The sequence below is a fragment of the Ambystoma mexicanum genome, chromosome 6p (assembly GCF_040938575.1).
Source record: "Ambystoma mexicanum isolate Mex_15411 chromosome 6p, UKY_AmexF1_1, whole genome shotgun sequence".
NCBI classification, from domain to species: Eukaryota; Metazoa; Chordata; class Amphibia; order Caudata; family Ambystomatidae; genus Ambystoma; species Ambystoma mexicanum.
The window spans coordinates 783,931,554-783,947,190 of NC_090935.1; positions in this window are offsets into that span (position 1 = coordinate 783,931,554).

Here is a 15,637-nt window from a genome sequence, read left to right on the forward strand (position 1 = left end):
AGATCTTCTACGGATACCCTTCCCATGCCCAGACTACTTAAATGTACGGCACTCGTGCATTGAACATTTCTAAATAAGGTTGGTGTGGGCACGATACAGTAGGTGGAATGTTTATGTCCAAAGGTACTCGCAGGACGTGGGTGCGCGCTTCCACCTACAACTACATCACACGTTTCTTTGCATATGTTGCCCATGGAGGGTGTTACCAGGCGTCACAGGACAAGATACGCATGTGCGCAGTTGTGCGACCGACAAACGCACGGTTCTGCAACTACTTACAGGCGGTTCTGTGCATGCAAACACGCGGCCCATAGTGGCGTCCTACGGATGCTTCCATTGTGATTGCCCATAGGGCAGCCAGGTGCGGCGGAGGTACAACTCCTCCATTTGCCTCACTTGCAATCATCCCCAGCAGTGCTCTGCCCTTCACACTTATACTGGCATTCTTAAAAGAAAGCAAAAGGCACATATACATGGTTGTTAGTTCATGCAGTGCACAGTGGTAGCACAAGTTATGGTTGCGTACCTTACCATAACTGTCAAATTTCTGTGGTTTTTCGGTTTTACCTGTAACCGTAACTATCCCTGTAACGTTTTTCCATTGAATTTCATAGGTTTTTTAGAAGTGCAAATTAACCATAACAACCATTTAAAAACGTTTTTTGTTAGTGATTCATATACACACACTTACAGAAAATAAATTTTCTGACCTTTGATCCGTTGGTCCAGGGAACGAGACCTTCAGCTCCCTGCAGCAGCCAGGAATGCTTGTTCCCATCCTCTGCAAAGGATCTGGAGGCCTCCGTTTTATGGGGTGGAAGGGAGCCCCAGTACTTCAAAAAGAAATGATTTCTTTTTTAAGTCACTCTGACTTCATGAAGAAATTATTTCCGTTAAAGGACCGAACCAGAACAAAAATAATTTCTTTATGAAGGCAGCGTTACTTCAAACAGAAACTATTTATTTTTGAAGTCTTAGGGCTCCCACTGCCCCCATGACATGGAGGCCTCCAGCCTGTAGGCTTCCATGTCATGGGATGTGGAAGCACTCATAATTCATAAATAAATATTATCTTTTTCTAGTCACTCTGCCTTCACAATGAAATTATTTGTGTTACCAGATAGAAGGTGGACATGTAGGCATTAATCCCTGGTTCATTGCAGTTTTGCTAACACCTGTCATGATGCCTACCTCCAAGGAGCCAGGTCTGACCCAGCAACCCCAGAGGCAAGCATCATTCCCCCCAGGGAAGTGCCAGCGGGCCCAAGCTGGGGCCCTTTGGACACAGTCCTGGCGCCTTGGGCGCCAGGCTCATGTTGGACCCCTGTCCTGGCGCCTTAGGCGCCAGGCTCATAAAGCTAGACATGTGTTCAAGTGTTTTAATGTGCACTTACCTGATGCAGACCATGCTGCTACATCCAGGCCCTCTTGAGGCCTGAATGGAACTACTTTACCTGTGGGACTACTTTCCACCTGGGTGTGGTCGGGGAAGGATGCATACCTGATCGGTGGAAGGGTACATGCCTGGAACCTCTTCCAAAGCTATTTAAACCACGCCCGATCAGCAATTCACGCTTCGCGTTGTTCTGCTCCTCGCAGCTGGACGCTCACCATGTCAGCTCCTGCATCTGGACTTCAGCCACGCCTGTCAGCATCCTGGGTCGCCTGCAAACGGAGATAAGAAGGAATTGGAGAGAAAGAAGACCTTACCTGCTAAAGCTGCATCACGGGGACATCACACCGACGATCCTGAAAGGGAAGACATCATGTTAAAAGCATTTCGTTTCGACCGCTGCAGCGCTGCATTTCACTCACCTTTCCTGGGCGCCTCCATCTTCAGCAGCGATCATCCAGATCTGCACCCACTTCCCAGAGCCTAGAGAGAAAAGACAAGAAAACAAGGGGAGAGAAGGAAGGGAAAAGGGAAAAGCTCAGTTTCCTTCTAAGACTTACCTGTTGGGTCATTCCCATTTCATTTCGGGTCCTGCCGCTTCCAGGCATTCCGGACCCCAGCCCCAATGGGGAAAAAAGACAAAGACATTGAATGAGCGATTGCAAAGACATTACCTGAACGCTCATCCAGAACTTACACTTCGGGTCGGCGCCATATCTCCGGCATTCCGAACCCCGGCCCCTAAGGGGAAAAAGACATAAGCATTAGCGCTTGCTGCAATAAGACAATGAACATTATTATTAAGCTTGAACTTTTGAACTTGCAACAGAACTCTTACAGCACCTCACCTGAATAGTCAAGCTTATATTGAACTCCCATCAAACCTCAATCCAGTGAAGTAACTGGGTTTCAACGCGCCCCTGCATCAGAAGCAGGATGGAGAGCTCATCCTTCCAAACCCTAAGGTGAGACTTCACGGGGAATCGTGGAAGGGTATCGAGGAGGGTTGGAAGGGAGTGGGAGGCTTGAGCATTATTCCGTCAGTAGGTTATACTCCCTTTTCACGCACAGGGGAATATTCCTGCGAGCCAGAAAAGTCAGAGTAGAGGGGCCCTTCCTGTCCATCATCAGAGTCCTGCGCTTCACCATTGAAGAAGCATCAGCACTCGAAGCCAGACCTGCGCCTCCGTGGAAATCAGGTGAGCGTGACAGCACCCAGGCAGAAGTTTGGGAATCGTTTAAGTGCTATATCTAGGGAATACCCAGCTCCAAAGAAGTGGGCTGTAAGATATAGGAAATGATTTGTCATTCTTTTCACTAAGCAAGCACCACCAGTAAACTGCCCACCTCACAATTATGGGACAATTAAGAAGTTGTTCGAGTAAAATAAATGAATCACAGGTAGGCCCCTTACTTTATGCAGGGGAAGCCACTACAATATGTCAGATATACTTTACATGGGATTATTTCTCCAGTTAAACTTGCCTTGCCTGTGACAATCTTGCTTCATATAATACACGCATTCAGTTACACAACAGTACTATTCATAATATTTCTAACAATTCTAATCGTAAGTAACATCATGCCACCCCTAAACAGCACTTAATTCTATAATCATAATGCTGCGTATTGGGCAGTATAAAAGCTCTATTCAGTTCACCATTACATCAAATCAGCTTCAATAGATAACCAGCCCAACACATGTTATTTTCTCCAGTATCAAAAAACAAGTAATAGTACAAGAGAAAGGTTGCAAATACAAATGCCATTTTATACATACATTTACATCACTTTGCCCACTCCACCGTCAGTGTTGTTAATTACTCATCTACGTACATGATATTTAAATGCAAGCTGAAATGAATTGCATCAGTATTTCACAGGTTGAGGTCTAGAAAAGAGCAGTGCTATCAATCTAGAATGTGCAGGATGTTGGTTCAGTCACCAAAAATAGGAACATGTTTTTGTGATTTTCTAATTCAAGGATGAATACCCCTCTAACGTACAGTTCACAGAAGGCTTTACTGTGCAATGTTAAGAGTGAGGAGAGGGTATTTTCATATTGGGATAATTTTCCATGGCCTACCTATCGCTGATACCTACATCAGGGCTTCCTCCAGACAGACTCTTACTGACTTACTCTTTGTCATTTCCTCTCCAGACCTATGGATCACTCATATGATCTCTGTTCTCTCTCCTTTTTCTTCTCTCCCATTAAGGGTGGCACTCAGTGGGGGGTCCTCTTGGCCTCCCTCCACTCCTCCTAGAAAATCATGAATGTCTATCTGAATGGCACCGTCTTGGTCCAGGGCCCTCAGTCCAATCTCCTTGTTTTCAATAGGCATCTCAGGCATTTTATCAACTTCCTTCCTTCTCCTGCTACCCCTACCAGCAACTCTCCTACCAGCATCTCTCTGGCTCCTCTGCCACCTCCTTCTTCCGCCACCTCTCTCTGGAACCCTCCTCATCTTCTCTGGCTACCTTGTCATTTCCTTCTACCTCCTCTGCCCACTCTCGGGCCCCTCTACCACCTTGGCTGGGTGTACCTCGAGCCTGTACCCCTCCAAGGAAGTCTTTCAAATGTGGCAACCTGCTCTCATCTCTTCAGACATCCCCCTCTCAAACCCTCTCACCACTTCTCTCTCCGGGACTGACCACTTCCTGTTCTCCTCTCACCTGAAGCTCTCTTTCCCCCAGGCAAAGCTGACCCCAGCACTGCCACCTACCTTCTCAGTCATTCGGCCCATGAAGCGCATGTCAGTGGAGGTCTTTTCTGCTACTTTCTCTGCACCTCCTACACCTGCGGCTGACTCACACTCTGACACAGCCTTCTCTAACCTGAATCTTTCCATCGCCAACACTCTGGATGTCCTTGCCCCTGTCATGAGAATCCATCTGAAGCCTACCTCCAACTCTTGGTATGACTCTAAATTTGCTACCCTGAAACGCAAGTGTAGGGTGGCTGAGAGGAAGTGGAGGGCATCAGGTGCATCATCTGAGAAACTGTCTTTCCGCCTGCTCCAAAGGCAATACAGACTCTCTGTCCAGTCCAAGAAGCAACCCCACATCCAAGCCCACGTGTCAGCGGCCTCTAACAACAGGGCTGAACTCTTTAAAATCTGCAAGGAGCTGACCATTCCTTCTGCAGTCTCAACCTCTAATGTTCCCTCCAAGGCCCTCTGTACAGCTCTGGCATCTCACTTCACCACTTAAACTCAGGACATCCTGTCCTCTCTCTCCTCTTCCTCTACCTCTCTTGGCCTCCTCTGGCCACCTCTCCCTCTCCTCCTCCTTTCTCTTTCTCTTCGACCACATCTGACAATGTTTCTAGACAAGTCTGATCAATGAAAGTGTCATACAAGCAGGTGCACCCTTGCACCCCCAGGACCATTATGGACCACATTGACACCCTTGCTTCAGCCTTTGCCGGTGTCTTCAATCACGCTTTTGCCACTGGGACATCCCCTCTAGCACTCCCTTGTTCACCCCCTCCTGAAAAAGCCTTCTGTCGATTCTTCCTGTCTGGCAAACTACCACCAGATCTCTATCACTCCTTTCCTGGGCAAACTCCTGGAAAAGCTGGCCATCTCCCAGCTTACTCTCCACACTAAAACTGTTGGTTGTATCCATGACCATCCATCTGGCTTCAGAGCAGCCAGAGGCATGGAAACTACACCCCTGACGATCTGCTCACTAATCTCAATTCTAGCCTTCCTTCTGTCCTCATCCTCCTTGATCTCTCTGATTTTGACACAGTCAATTATGCCATGCTGATCAACCATCTCTGTGAAACCCTGACTTGGTTGACCTTCTTCCTCCAGGACTGACCTTCCCAGGTCCAACTTGAGAACTTTCTCTCTACCACCTCTCTCTCCACATGTGGTGTTCCCAGGGCTCTAATCTCTCACCCTGGTTCTTCAATGTCTACTTGGCCCCTTTGGCCCACCTCATCTCTACCTTCTCCTCTAACGTTCAGTGTTATGCGGAGGACAATCCACTCTCCTTCAGGCTCCTCTCAGCCTTCTTTCCTCTCTCTCTCATTCCTGATTGTCTATCTGTGATTCAGGAGCGGTGTGCCTCCAATGTTTTCTGCCTTAATGCCAGTAAGACTGAGATACTTCTCATTGGGACCCCTGCTCCTGCTTTCCCTCTCTCACTCTGGCCACCCTCCTTGGGCCCTCTTCCTTCGTCTTGATATGATATGATATGATATGATATGATATATGATATGATATGATATGGTATTTGTAACGCGCCTATACACAAGTGTTTCAAGGCGCGACGAGGCAGGGAGGGGGGGACAAGGGGAGACAGACAACGATCCTACTAGGCCAGGTGTCATTCAGATCGCGCAAGTGCAGGGGTAGGGGAGTGGGAAAAAGTGCAAGGGGAAGGGGAGGGGGAAAAGTGCAGTACAAGGTAAGTGGCGTACGTAATAAATAAATAAATAGGACCAGCTGGTGGCAAGTGTGAGGTAAGTGCAGAACAAGTGCTGGGGGAGGGGGTGGCTGTAGGGATACAGAGACAGTCCCGCAGTGCAAAGGGGTTCCAGGGCATCAGTGCAAGTGGAGAGTGGCAGGGCCCAGGACCGAGGCCGTTTAGAGTGGTCCAGTTGCAGGATCAGTGCAGTTTCAGTGAAAATTAATTAGCAGTTCAGCAGGGCTAAGAAATCTTTGTGCCATCTTTGACTCCACTCTCTCCTTCTCTCCTCACATGATGGATCTTGCCAAGAAGGCCCACTACCAGCTGCACCTCCTCTGAGGTATTCTTCCTTTTCTCACTTTCCCCCAGAAGGTCACTGTCTCCAGAGCCCTGGTTCTCTCTAGGCTGGACTACTGCAACAGCCTCTTTCTCAAACTGCCTTCCTCTAATCTCCGCCCTCTGCAACTAATCAGAACAGGACTGTGAGACTTGTCCTTGGCCTCAAGCCAAGGGACCGAATATCTCCAGCCCTGAAATCTCTGCACTGGCTCCGGATGGCTGCAAGGATCAAGTTCCAGACCGTCTGCATCATCCACAAGGCTTTCTGGGGCTGGGCCAGCACTACATCCAAATCTCTCTTCCTAAACACCGTCCTGTTAGAGCCTTTCACTCAGCGGCCTTCAACTCTCTGAGGGTCAGAGGCTTCACCAGGTAGAAAGTGGGGGTAGATCTCTCTCCTCTGCAGGTACCTCCCTTTGGAGTGACCTCCCTGAATGACACAAGGCCTAGTGAGATTGCTTCTTTTGTCCTCCCTCTGTCTTCCCTCCCTTGTCTTGTTGCACCTAGAAACACTTGTGTACTGACACGTTATAAATGGCTTATCATATCATATCATATCATATCATTAGGATGGCTAACTACCTTTCACCTACATGTTCACTTCTTTATATCTCTGGCTTTCTCAGATCACACACTATCAAGCATGTCTTCACTAGGCTATGATATAGAGCCCTCATACCACAACCCAATGCAGACTATATCTGTGAAAACACTTTGGGGCACAATTTTATAATATTGTACTTTACAAAGAGCTGCATGCAGAATGCATAACCTGCGACCAGGATCACACTGTGCAAACAGCTCAGAAATATATTTTGGGCTAGATTGAAATGTCATCTCACTTGATTGTGCATGCAGTGAGATTGCATTGTTAATTTCCCATTTAAAATCAATAGATTTTTTATTTATTTTATTTATTTGTAATAAAGTCAACCTTTAAAAAAATAATTATCAAAAGCACAATGACATACACACCAAATTAATAAGCATGACGGATTAAATAATGAAGGACATAATTCAATTTGTTCTTATGCAATTAATAGCATCTTAATCTGTGCAAAAAACTTAAATAAGGCTATGTTAAGAGAAGAACAAGTTCCGTCCAATAAAAGATTCCAGAAATTCATATGATTAACAGAGTCTTTTATGAACACATTAATAAAAATGAGTTAACTCTGTGCATTCTAGGACTATATGTTGTACTGTTTCAATTTGTTCACTACCCTGACAATATCGACAACATGCTTGATCATGGGTCAGAGCCTCTCTTATCCATAATATCCCCCTTGTATTTATTACATTGAATCAAAACCACGTAATGAAAGTGGCCAACAATTTATTGGGGACTTTTTCAAATATGAGGCCAAAGACCCTGTTTCTGATATTCAAACCGTAACTGTTCATACCAGGCTATCCTTTAATGGTTTCAATTGTGACAATAGAGTCACTTTCATGAACTACTTTTTTTATTCTGCACGTGTGCTCAATTGGCAGTTCCTTTGATAAACACAGTCCATTTAATAGGGGCTCACACTGGTTAGCAAATTTGACCACCACATTTCCCGCGCCCCGCTTTTAAGAGTGCAACGTTCAAGTGTAGAAAAAAAGAGTTTATAGCTGGGACAATAACCTTTCTGTAAAGGCACAGCAGTCTCCATCTAGCAACCGCTTGAATATCTTGTACCTAGTTCATAGCAGATTATAGTAACCGATACACAGTTTGGAAGGTTAGTACTGAGTGCCACAAGCTAGCTTCAATCTTTGCAAACAACTCTAACATTGAAAACTGTGTCACTCAATGCCATATATCACTTTTGGAAGAACTGTCTGCATAAAGCATTTAATTGCGGGTACCAAAGTGAATTTACCACACTTACTATAGATCTTACACATCGGTGCAGCTAATATGTTGACTTTATGCAGCAGATGCTCCCATGTAAAGGCTTTATTTTGAGTGGTGGTTATGGGGAAGGCTAAGTACACCAACAAATATATTTTCTCCAGTTTACTTTTATCAAGGTACCAGTTAAAATGTGTTAGGAATGGATGACAAAATGGATTGGCTTGGAGCTATTTATTTTTAGTTGATTTTTTTCAACATAGCCATTGAATGCTTTTAGCAACCATTGAAGAGTCACAGGACTCCTGTCCATTAGCAGAAAACCATCAGCATAGGACAGCCCAGGGCCTCAACCTTAGATGGATTTAAAGCAGCTGCCTCTAAGCACTCCCAGATGTCAGAGACGTATAGGTTAAAGAGACAGGGAGCTAAAATGCATCCCTGCCTCAAGCCACTGAATGTCTTTATTTTCCCTGACAGGGTGTCCTGATGGTTCAGTCGGACTTGTATGTTGGATAGCTAGTGAAGACTTATGATAACATTTAACAAACCCTCTGGGAAACCACAACTTGCCAGCTTTGACCACAGCAAGTTTTGGTTGACCATATCGAAGGCTGCAAACAAGTAAATGGTGGCAAACTAGATTTTTCTGCAATACTACTGCTTGCTTACTGGAGTTTTTCAAGCAGTGAATAAGGAAAGCAGTAAGATTTGTACCAACCTCCATGCGAAACCCAGTCTGGTTTTTGGTTAATCTGCCAGTATCCATAGAACATCTTGATAGATCCTTTAATACCAGTGCAGTGAATAGTTTAGCATCTGCATCTAAAACACTTATCGGTCGGTAAGTCTTAGTTTCCATGTGCCTGGCACGCTTAAAGATGGGCACAATATGAGCTGTCTCCCAGCTCCTTGGCAGGCCCCACTGCCATTGCATCTGTCTAAATAAATTGTAAATGTTACCCATTCATAAATTCACATGAAACTTAAATAGCATGTTAGGGATCGCCTATGTCAAAGGTGACATGCTAAGCAGTCTCGCGCACAGAAAAGGAGACATCTAAGGCACCAGAACTATCCTTGTAGACCTCTCTAAAATAGGACCCCCGAGTTTCCTCCAAAATCTGACTCAGCTCCATCTGTCTGACTCACCTCCACCCGATGGATTATCTCCCCAAAAGATTTCTCATTCTTTTTTGAAATTGCATCCAAAAACATTCCCCGTCACCACTCTGATAAAGGGAGAAGTTACAGTGCTTTATCCAATTTCGATAACTTTGCCCTAACCCCATCTTTATTAAAACGTTCTTATTAGTTGAGTGCAGGGTGTATTTTTTTATTTCTCTGATCTTTTTACAGAGGGCTATATTCTTACCATGGACCTGATCATCATAGGCGTGTTTGTGTGCTTTTTTTGCCAAATTTCCTTTATCCCTTTTAACAAGGGACTAGATGTGCTTAACTATCGTAAGAATGTCATTGTGAAAATGTTCACAATTAAAGGTATTCCACTTCCAATTCTCGTCAGTACGATCAAAATCGTTTTGTAAAATACGACTGAGATTTTGCTTGGTTGCGTCACACCACCTTATTTGAGAACTGGATGTGTAAACCAACAAGCCCGTTGGCCCCAGTTTTGCAAGTGGAGTGAGTGACATTTCAAAAGAGCGGGAGAGCCATCTATGGTCGCTGACCTGCACTGGGTGCACCGTTAAATTCATACTCAAAAATGTAATCCAGCAGAGAGGAAGAGGCACCCCTGTTCCAGGCATAACGCATAGCAATGTCCCTTATCACATTCCTGTTTACTTGATATAAGCCAAAGATATCGGCAAAGGCTAACCACTGCTTACCATTTCATATTTTCTCACTATTAGGCTTCAGATTATCACGCGGGAATAAAAAGGTTCTTACTGTGCAGACTACTACTACAGTAAGAATTAAAATCACCAGATACAATAATCCTTTGGGTCCTGGGACAGCCTTTCGATCACATAGCACAGTGTGTAAATGTTCCGGGAATACTTCAAAGGCCATAAATTCCTTGTCACAATATATGTTTACAATTAAGATGGATTGAGTTACGACATGGGACTGATGGTCCACTGATATGCATAAAACACCCCTTTTGTTCACCTCTACCCTTTCAGCTTTTAGGCCAGCAGTGTTTTTCATTACTGTTAGTTACCCCTCCACCCCCCCAAAGGGATGACCCTGCTTCCCCTTTTCATCTGGTAAATCGAATACCACATATCCCTCCAGTGAAAACGAAGTTTCAATAGCCAGGACTCTTTTATAAGGATCCTTTTGTGTTCTTTCAGTTAGGAGCCTATGACAGGGTTACTGCAAAGTTACCATGTGAGTTCCAAGACACTACATTCAAAGTGGGTCTGTCGTGTTGTGGGTACTCAACCTGCCCTTTCTTATGCTGTGGTCCGTTCTGGACTCCAGCAACCCACGATTAATCGTCAATAATCTGTGTCATTACTCTATTTTTCTCCAATCTGAGTTTCTTGAGAGTCTTGTAAAGGCTTTGGGAAGTGGGCTTACAATCTTAGGTCCACTATTTACTGGCCTAGAACAGTTAAGACTCAGAGTAATGGACAAGTCATGTGACCTCTGATGCACTGTTTCACTGTTGGACATAGTTTATCTCATCATTCCTCTTAGGACAATACATAGCACTTTTCATTTTGGTTCCGCCTGGTTCAAGAGACCAGGCTTGTCTGCATCCAAGGAAACTTCACCTGTGGTTGGGCCATAAGATCAGAGATCGCCAACTTCTTCATGGCCCCTATGGCCACTAGCCATGGTGTACAGACCTCGTGCATCTCTTTGTGCTATGTTCTGAACCTCCACAGTGAACCTTGTTCCGTGTGGCCCGGCCCTAGGGCTGAGTAGTCGAGGTTGAACCATTGATGGGACACACAATGTTTGCCTCTGCCATAGTGTCGCAGGCCACCATAGTCAGACGGATTTGCATAGGATCTCAGAATCCTCCTCTTCCAGAACTGGGTGATGTACCACTATATTTCTTGTTCTTCTTTTTGAGGATGGGGCATATTGTTGGCATTCCACCAACACCCCATTCAATACCTGCACATTTCTTAAAAATTTCTGGGATGAGTTCTCTGATTTTTCATGCATTTCAAGTTTTTAGATTTTCTAGAATGCACCATTTCTTTCTCACGATTGGCGCACTTCTTGTGCACCTAAATTAAAATAGGAGAGGGCACCGACTCCTGGTATGTGGAACGTTCCATGGACTCTGACACCCAAAGCAGCTCGTCATCCGTCATACATACTAGCAAAGCCTCAACCTCATCCTCCTGTGTGTTACCTAACACTGTTTGTTCGAACCACAATGGAACACCCTGAGAATCCTAAACAATTATTTCACAATGGATAAATGTTACTAAGAGTCTGTAATTTTTGTAAGGTGATCTATGTTCTCTTTGATTGAAAAGAGTAGGTTTGTGTGCTCAGCAATTTCCAACTTCATGTTCTAATAAAGTTTGACAATGGCAGACAGGGGATACTTCAAAGTGTCCAAGTGTTATTAGCTCTGTCCATGGGTGGTTGTCAAAGCAGAGAGGAAAACTGACCTCACAGGGGAGGGGACAAATGAAACCTTGTTGCTTTTTAACTCAAAGTCTTCAAACATTGGGAGAGTGGTCAAGCAAGACTCTGAGATCTCCTTGTGGATTATATATTTGAGCGGTATGATTAATTTGTTTAAGTACAGTATGAGTCTCCTGCTCAACAACAGCCGTGGCATTTTTTCCCCTAACCACGATTGAAGCAGATGTTTACCCACCCACAGGAGGAAACAATTGGTGATCTTAGTTGCACTCAGAACTGATTCTTTAGGCTGCCTCTTTTTTAGTGGTGCGACAGGGGGAGTACTCCCAATCTCAACAGGGGAGCTTGGGGCAGGAAGTGCCTGCGCAAGCCCTATCATAGAATTCTCAGCATTTTGCAGAAGGGGCTCGGAACACGTTCATAAATAATAGGATCTTTAATTCTCAGTCTTATTTCATTAACAAGATTTACTTGCCCAAACATGCCCATACTGTCCAGACTGCAGTACGTCTTCTTCTTGACACTCTTCCCCCAACAATCCATGTTCAGGGTGCTCCACACCTCTCCTGAGGATTTATAGGAGACCCAGGTGTCGCTGGCAAGGTCTACCTTCCACCAACATGAGCCGAGAAAAATTGGTCCACAAACTCAATGCACACTCTCACACGGCTCTGTTCAGCATCCGCGCTTATGAGAACTGGATTTTTGTTTCCCTAGTCAGTCGAATGGATAATGTTGCATGTAAGTTGGTCACCGTAGGAAATTGAGCGCTCTGGTGCTGGCTGCAACTTCACATATTTTTTAGAACAACCAGTGTAGGCAAAACCTTTTCAGACCAGACCTCTTTTGGTACTTTAGCAGAATAGTTGTAGAGGGCATACATAATTTGTTTTTGGGAATACTCATACTCACTTTGAAATGCTCTTTAAAGACACTAAGCTGGCAGAGACCCTCACATTTTCACAGAGAATTCCCACTCAGGAGTTCCCTCCTAGTCCTGTCTTCCCTTTTCCAGGAAAATAGGTTTGCCTCACGTTAAGTTGGATCCAATTTCATCATGGGTAAGTCCATGACATCTCAAGATATGTCCATATCCAGCACTCATCCAATAGGAACAGGTGTTGTTCTTTCCTGTAGCTTTTAATTCCAGATTATGAATCCCTCGTCTATGTGTGCCTCCCGTTTTTAAATGTGCAATGTTTCCATGCTTACGTCATGATTATGCCTCAATTTTTGATTATTCATGTTCTTCTATTGGCTGTTAATTTTTATCCATATGAACAACATGAAGTCTGATTTGCTCAGAGTAATACTGAATTCTAAATCAGCTTTTCTTTTTATATCTAATCACAGCCATATGATATATTAATGAAACACAGATTACTGTAATCCCCTGGTGTAGATGCAAGTCTGGTCACGGTGGAAATAATATGTGAAATATGTTTTCTTAAAGTGATTCATATTTTTCATTTGAATCATTTTTAATTAATGTGGGAAATTTTACTGCATAGATAGAGAATGATTTCACGGTCATAACACACTCTTAGGCTTGTTTGCAGCGGGTATGGTTTCAGAGTATCTAAAAATCATGTTTAAATGCAAGTGGTAGGTCAATTTAAATTGATTATGGTATCCTATGGAGATCTAGCCTTGGGGCCTCATTATGAGTTGGGTGATGCAGCTCAAAATAGCGGTTATGCAGTAGGTACCACTGACACATTACCGCACCGCCTAACTATGATTTTAGAGATGGGGTGGAAGAAAACCTTCCAGCAAAACGCTGGTGGTAATTCCACCCCCTTACAGCCAAAAAACAGTAATTTTGGTGGAATTACCACTGGTGGTAATTCCATTGAAAGCCCCATGGAGTCGTAGGGACTCCATAAATGGGGACTGACACTGCCATACACCCACTTGTAATCCAGCGGTATGAATCAGAGAGCTACAGAATATATATACTTAGGACCCAATTCATGGAAAAGTGTGCATCTATCCTGCAAAGGCTGTACGCAGAGGACGACACTGCGTGAGCCTACGTGCTGAATAAATAATGCGTGCCCCACTTTTTCATGGAATGTTCTGCGCAATGTAATCATATACGCAAGTCGTGGCCGGAATGCCCCACACAAAGTAAAGACAGCCAGAACAGCTACCTTTGAGTGCTCCCCCAGGAGAGAATACACGCACCCTTCAAACAATGCGTGGAGTCCTCCGAAAGCAGGCCTGCATCTCAGTGACCCTGCGCTGGGTCCCCTGTAACTGGTACCGGCAACATGTGTACGATTTATCATAACTCGGGTAAAACTCTGAAAATCTGCATGGGACTCACCGTAAACCATTCCTGCACCACACTACACTGCGTACGTGCACCCCAATGTCTGATTGGATCACCGGCGGCATACACACACCCCTTACTCTGACATGCAAACCCACCTATGTGCTGTGATTCCCATGTGCAAGTGTCTTTTTGCCTGCCTTTGGGTGGCAGAGAGTTTGAGGGATTTGCGTAGGCATTTCACAGGCGAGAGATTGCGTGGTCACATCCATGAATATGCTTTGTTGTGCGAATTTGTGGGCGTGCTATGGACTGCCTGCGGCCTGTCCCTCGTAACGTCCACTTTTTCCCTTGTTCCTTGTCATTTTCCGAGTTCTACTCCCTACTCCTCCCTCTGCACAGGCCCCGCCCACACTCTGCTTGTGTCTCGTGCAAGGCGCTCGTCCACTCGCAGAGACATGCCGGGCCTGCACGGAATCCTCCCAAGTCCCAGAAAAGTCCAGCACATTCGGTTCCTTGAATCGCCGAATGGGGATTTGCGTACAGATTGGCACACAAATCCACGATTTTTCAGGCAAATATGTCCATAAATCAGACCCTTAAAGGTTAAAAGATATGTTCCGGCTACTAAGCTTTAATCTCTACTTCAATGACACCTTTGTAAAAATGATTTCCAATGTATACATTCCCTCATCGTTTGAAACAGTAATTTTGTTGATAAGGGAAATGTTGAAAAAAAATAGCATGCCCGAGAATGTAGTTTTGCGCAGGACCTAATATTCTGTGACAGTAGGCAAATACGGGCCAATTTACATCTGGATTTGCAACACGGTGTACAACTTGTTTCACATATTTGCAGCAATTGACAGACTTCTTGGTCTGAGCAAAGCATAGTTTATCTGAAAATAGAAATCCTAAATAAAGCTTTATACACCATAAAGTTAAATGTGAAGGTTGTTAATTTGTCCACTTTATAGAAAAAAATGTCAATTTAAATAACCAATGACATTTCTCTAAATAACAGAAAGGAAAGGAATCTTTTTTTAAGTGGACTCTTAATGCCAATTAAAATGTTTTGGTTCCTTTCTTTTTGACACTTGTACTCTCACGCGCAAGACCCTTTAAATGAATCAAGATCTTGTGCTCGCCAAAAATAAAAGCTACAATCCTAAACCGAAGCCTGCAGACAAAATAGCATAGCCTCCATTTTTATAAATCTGCCCGAGCTAGAGACCAGCAATGCCCCACATAGAGTACAAACATCCTTAGAATGAGAACGTTATATGTGAATCCAATCTCTTCCTGTAATGCCAAAACTTGTCAATGGTGTCAGAGAAAATTAAGTGAAATATGTTTTGTTCATTTCTGATGAGAATATTTTTTGCTATCTTGGAAATGTGATGCCGACGAGCAGTGATAATTTGAATATTCCAATCAAAAAAGCATGTTCCTTGTTCCAGAATTTTGTGTTGGGATTGGGTTGGTGGGGTTATTTAATCATGGGGATTTTCTCAATAAAGCGAACCTCCAAAGCTGAGATATATTGTGTAGATGAAGTCACTAAAGGCACTTCATACGGGGCATAGGGAGCCATGCTCACATGCTGGTGTCTCCCCTGCAGAAACAAGGAGGCACATTCAAGAACGGTCACTGCAACCCCTGCCAGGAAATAAAGGTGGGGCAACAACTTGCCAAGCCCATTGCTGGTCCAAAATCACAAGGAATGAAATTCAACACCTCTCCATGGCCATTAGTATCTCATCCCCCACACAGCGTAGGGCATCTT